The sequence below is a fragment of the Triplophysa rosa genome, linkage group LG4, assembly GCF_024868665.1.
Source record: "Triplophysa rosa linkage group LG4, Trosa_1v2, whole genome shotgun sequence".
In the NCBI taxonomy this organism is placed as follows: domain Eukaryota; kingdom Metazoa; phylum Chordata; class Actinopteri; order Cypriniformes; family Nemacheilidae; genus Triplophysa; species Triplophysa rosa.
The window spans coordinates 16614341-16620346 of NC_079893.1; the positions used below are offsets into that span (position 1 = coordinate 16614341).

At 42.8% G+C, this 6006-nt stretch overlaps 1 long non-coding RNA gene across 3 annotated transcripts; it reads left to right on the forward strand.

The window, feature by feature from the left end:
- Window positions 1–1261: 1261 nt before the first annotated feature.
- On the forward strand, window positions 1262–5531 carry LOC130552616 (uncharacterized). 3 transcript variants are annotated; one of them, XR_008962762.1, is made up of 7 exons: window positions 1262–1740; window positions 3146–3248; window positions 3914–4035; window positions 4317–4409; window positions 4645–4840; window positions 5112–5281; window positions 5376–5531. It is a non-coding gene; the product is annotated as an uncharacterized LOC130552616 (long non-coding RNA). The 3 variants fall into 3 exon arrangements; XR_008962761.1 differs by lacking the exon at window positions 3146–3248 and having other exon boundaries at window positions 5376–5527; XR_008962760.1 differs by lacking the exons at window positions 1262–1740; window positions 3146–3248 and having other exon boundaries at window positions 3284–4035; window positions 5376–5516.
- The last annotated feature ends 475 nt before the right edge of the window (window positions 5532–6006 follow it).

Here is a 6006-nt window from a genome sequence, read left to right on the forward strand (position 1 = left end):
GGGCGAAATGAGATCGGTATGCCCTAACGAGGGCATCCACGATCCATTGCGCCAGCCTCTGTTTGGAGACAGCCCTCCTGCTGACCTCCGAAACAGACAAAGAGCTGCTCAGAGCTTCTGGGCTCTGCGTGCAGTCCAAGTAGAGGCGCCGTGCGCGTACTGGACACAACACGGATAGGTTGGGTCTTCCTCCCCGGTGGGGAGCGCCTGCAGGTTCACCACCTGGTCTCTCGGGAGAGTGGTGGGAACCTTGGGCACGTAGCCGGGGCGGGGTCTCAAGATAACGTGAGAATCCCAGCCCCGAGTTCTAGGCAATCTGTGGACACGGAGGGTGCTTGTAGATCCTCTACCCTCTTGAAGGTGAGCGCCATGCGGAAAGCCGTCTTTATCAAGACTGAGAAAGAGCGGCAACCCCGAGAGGCTTGAAGGGGCCGGGCCTCTTGAGGCCCGTCACCTAGGTCGCAAGAGGGTACGGAGCGCAGGTAAGGTGGTTCGTCGGAGTCGGATGGCAGTACGTCACCCCCTGATGCTGCAGGAGACATCTCATCATCACGCATCGTGTCCGAATACGTGATTGAGGAATAAGACGGCGGACCGTCTCCTGGGGAACGGTCAGACGAGCGAGACGAGGTGTGAACGGTCCGTGAGCCCGTGGCTGGCGGATTATCGCTCACAGTAATCCCCATATCACCCTCGCTGCTTGCCGTAGCGGACGGCAGGGCCGTAGTCCTGCCGCCACGGAACGGGGAGCAAATGAGGTGGTGGCTGAGTCCCGTGGGAACACAGCCACCTGTGACACAACGTCTGAATCGTCACCGCCCGCAGTGCGGGCAGGACGTATCCACAACGTCTGCCCCAGCGTACTGGAAGCAGGCATTGTGTCCGTCCCCCTCCTCGATGAGTGTGTTGCACCCATGAGAACAGCGGGACAAGCCACGCTGGAGAAATTTGCTCTTTTAGAAAAGGAAATTTGCTCGAACACCTCCGGAACTGCCGAGACGCCCAGGGGAGAGTCACTGCAGGAAGGGACCGTCCGCTGTCCACGTCGTAGATTCCAGCAGAAAGAATGATCACTAAGATCGTAGAGAAGCTCATCAGATGCTTAGGCTCTGAAGAACAAAAGGTGAATGAATGAATGAACCGGCTTCCCTCTTACACCCGGACATCCGGGGAGGAGCCCGGCATGCAAATTTAATTTGCCAATTTTCATTGACCTTTTCTAAATACTCAGAAGATGATAGGTTCTCAAGACAAACCCCATTCTGTCGGTTCGACACAACGTCGAGAGACCGACAGAAAGGGAATGGTAAATCTTGCATTTTCATTAATTTACCTTAAGTATTTATAAGAAAAAGGGAACCTCTCACTATTGGGGGTAGCCTTTTTAAACCTTATTTTAACATTACTCTACACTACATAAATAACATTTTCTGTTCTCCCTTGCAGATCCTGTCAAACAAGTCACCTGTCCGAACATATACACCTGATTTACCGAACCCAAAGGCACTTTTAAGAGCCAACCTATCTATCTATCTGTCTGTCTAACTATCTATTTCTGTCTAACTCTCACAACCTCTCTGTATACAGTACATCTGTCTGTTTGTTTGTGTCCGTCTGTCTGTATCTGTTTGTGTTGCAATGGCCTCCAAACATAAACTTGACTCACAGGATCCCCACTACCAAGAGGGGAGACGTATGGCTCTTAAACTGAAACTAGACCGTGTTCTAGCTGAAGCCAGGGTAAGAGTTTTTATATACCTCAATCATTTTATTTGAACGTGGATGGGTGACAAATTAAAGTAAAAATTTGATGAACGTAGAAGAAGAATGAGTGCAGAAGATTACATGCAGGTTCGTTGCATGATGCATTAACATCCTATAATGCTCTGTGACATGTGTAACTGAGGGAATATATTTTGGAAAAAGGAATATATTTTGGAGTTACAGAGACTTGGGGCTCTATCATACACTCGACACAAGTGTTTTTTGCTAGTTTCAGGTCTTAAAGGGAATGGGAGATGAGACTCTGATTGGTTTACTGCACGTTTTGCCCAAAACACACCCATGACTCATTAAGAGAATAGGGACAACCCTTTAAGACCATTTTTCCTGTCCTTAAACTAGCAAAAATGGATTCGGACACGCCTTAAGTTCACTTGCGCTTTAGACCATGTGTTTAGATCACATGTGTCAAATACAAGGCCCGCGGGCCAAATCCGGCCCGACCCCTCATTTTATGTGGCCCGCGAGAGCTTACAAATTATTGTATTGTTATTATACATTTTATGTCCACGACCTGAAAATGCAACTCAACTTTATTACCTGCGCGATGACGACATCTAGCCAGTAGGTGGCAGTGTCCGTATATATCGCAGAAATAAGCCCTTCCAGTGTGATCAGGTTGTTTCTTGTTTCACACCGGAGGGGCTATATTTCGTGATAACAGCCGGCTGCTTGTACATTATCCGGCTTATTACACAGGATACTTGCCACATGAGAAAAAAACTGGACATGAAATGTGAATTTGAAATATTTTATTAGCTCATTTTTACTGAATGCAGACCTAACAGAAAAAGCTCTTTACTTACGGTTTTAAGGTAAGAAACGACGTTCAGATGTCACGAACATTCAATTTGGTTTAATAATTTGTAAATATAATGTCATATATGTTATTAAAAGACATATTTATATTTAATTTGTCAAAAAAACCTGTCAAAATGATTTTTTGCGTCCGGGTTACACTGTGTTATTAGTTTTGCGAGGTTGTTATCTGGGAATAACGAACCTGCAAATGTGGCGACTGGCCAATCAGAATCAAGCATTCCAACGAGCCGTGTAATAAGTGAGTGATATGATATATAAATATTAATTAGATTACATCAAACAAAGAAAAATTGATGCAGAGGGGAGGCTATTTCAAGAGGGATGGGAAAGCAAATATGTTTGTGCTTAATGGAAACAAGCCGGTGTGTCGTCTTTGCCAGGAGGCCATCCCTGTTAAAAAAAACAGCATATGCTGGTTTGGTATGTTTTGATGCTGGTTTGTGCTGGTTTAGCTGGTCATGTGCTGGTCCATAGCTGGTTTAAGCTGGTCCAACCAGCATCAAAACATACCTAACTCAGCATATACTGTTTTTTTCAACAGGGGTGGCTGTGCTTAAAGAATACAGTACAATTTACGTCGGCACTTCGGAACCAAACACGGAGCAAAGTATGCTAACCTTAGTCACGAAGAAAAGCAACAAAAGGTACAAGACTTGAAAAAAACTTACATTTTTGGCAGAATTTGTTTGCAAATGCTTCTGCAAAAAATTGATGCAGCCGTGAAAGCCAGCTTTATTGAAATCGCCTGAGTTACCAAGTGTTTTTCAGAAGGTACATTTTTAAAGCAGTGTATGCTGAAGATATGTGAGCAAGTGTGCCCTGACCAGAAAGGCGTTTAAAAATGTTAGCTTGTCAAGAAACACTATGCAGACCAACTATGTGTTCATACAGAAACAAGTCTTTTATTTTTTTTAATAAACTGTACAATAGTTGTACATTTGAATACACTTTATTTTACTGGTCTTTTACTGTCAAAACTGGGTATTAATTGAGTTATTACCAAAATGAGTAATTAAATGCAGATGTAATTATGCAGTGTGAGAGATACATTTATATAGTCTTACAGTTACAACCGGCCCTTTGAGAGCAACCATAATACTGATGTGGCCCAGGATGAAATCGAGTTTGACACCCCTGGTTTAGATGGTTAAAATAGGGCACTTGGAGAATCTATGGCAAGGTTCATTTTAGCCATTCAACACCTTACTAACACACTATGTTGTGTTTTCCTTTCACTAATCACCTGTCTTTTGGATCCAGTACCTTTAACAACATCAATCTTACAAGAAATATTCACTCCAACACACAGACAGCAGCTGTGGAGAGGAAACGTGCACGCTCTGTAGGAGACCCTCCACAGACCTCTAAAAGGGACTCTTTAGGACATAGCAAGCCGAGGGCAAGGAGGGCGACGCCAAGCTTCAGCTACAGGTTATATCTGAATTATTTTACATTTGTAAATTGTAGGAATTTCCTATGTAAATGTTGGACTAAATCAAGTTAGAACACTATAATTGATTGTTGAGAGTTCAAAATATTCCAATATCTAAAAAGACATTAAAAAAGTACATAAACCTTTCAGTGGCACTGTAGTAGAATACATCACCAAGTACTGTATTCTAAGATTAAGTAAGATTTCATAAATTGTTCAGTTTTGGATAAAAACAAACATAGCCTAACATGTTTTTATTCTTCTATGTACTGTTTTTCAGTCACACACACCCCAGTTGAATGCTCCCTATCATCCAGTGTGGAGGTTCCACTTACTGTGCCCTCAGCAGAGCTAAATCCTCAAGAGCAATTTGGTAAATCAAAGTGATGAATTTAAGTTTACATCTAAAATCCATGTGTGATTAAAGAAAAACCCCTTAGACAAAACTGACAGTGCCGTAAATGGATTGAGAACACAATTTAGTAAAGATTAAGGCCAGTTTGATACTGAATCATGAAATGGTGTTTATTCTAAATATTGATCAGTTGACTTTTAATTTGTCCTCATCTAAATTGTCCCTTACAGCTTTTTTCATATTTTCTTTACAGAAAAAATATGGAGAGGCTCTCTGATATTTTGACATCTTATCCTGCTGCTGAGCCTCAGAAAAGCTCTGCATCATCATGGTCTTTGCGGCAGCAGAAAGCCTCAGAGCGCTAGACCATACCACCTAAAATGCCTTATTGCAAAAGAGGCTGATGGTCAGCCGTTGTGTTTTCTTTACTATGAGCCTGCTGTTATTAGGTTGGTTTTAATGTTTAGTGCTCTGCTTTATAGGCTAATGTGCATGTGTTTCGGGGGACACCCAGATGAAAACCACATTTATGAGGAAAGTAAATCTACGACCTTCTTGCTGTAAGGTGACAGCGCTAAACACTGAGCCACCATCAGTCCAATACAATAAAATCAAACCTAGTATCTAACCACATTTGGAATAGCTTAAATTGAGTGTGTTATACTTTATATGAGTTAATCACCTGAAATAATGTTACACTATTTTTTCTTTTCTCCCTAGGTGCAGAGAGTGTCTTCCTGAGGAGTGGTTCTGTGGGGACTGTGATGTATTGCGACACAAAAAACAGCCACTCCACAACAGGGAACGTGTGATTCATGGGTTTTTTGAAGCAAACCCTCCAACCTCATGCGTCATTAAAGGGCAAGATGGATATTGCATCCGTGAGAAAGGTATGTTCTCGCAAAAGCCCTCATTTTGCTGCTCATGTGTGCCTGCAGCCAGTTACAGATAATCTAAATTAGTGGTTTTCTTTCTTTTTGTCAGCATGCATTTCGCCAACAGTGAAGGTGCCATACTGCTCCTGTGAAGGCACAAACTTCACCACCTACTTTGGTTTATGGAGTGTCCAACTTCAAGTTTATGTACACAAAAACACTTTCATTTTCTAATAATAGGCCGTTATATTACCTTACTACTTGACTGACTCTCAAATGATTAATTCGGCGATTCATCTGTCTAATCCCCTCCTTTCTGTCAGATCTGATTGGTCATATGGTATTGTCTGCTGTGATTGGTCTACCGCGTACAGCATCGCAGTGTCGCAAATGGAACGTAGGCGGGCATTACGCGGAGTGATGCAAATCTGACCCGGAACTGAAATTAGAATGACAGATGACTCGTTTGCGTGATTCAGAGTCGACTCCTTTTTCACCAAGTCAATAACTTTGTTGTTCATTCACTTTCGGCTTTACAACTTGGCAGACTGCTTACATTCACACAGAGCAACACTACACACTGCATGACATGTCATTTTAAGGACATTGTAATAGTTCCTCTTTAAAATGATTTTTTAAATGTACGTTTTTGTTCAAAGGGCATTTTGACTTGCATCGGCCACTATATGTATGTCAAACGTGCCAGCATCAGTGGACCCCTGACTTGAAGGACCTCCTTA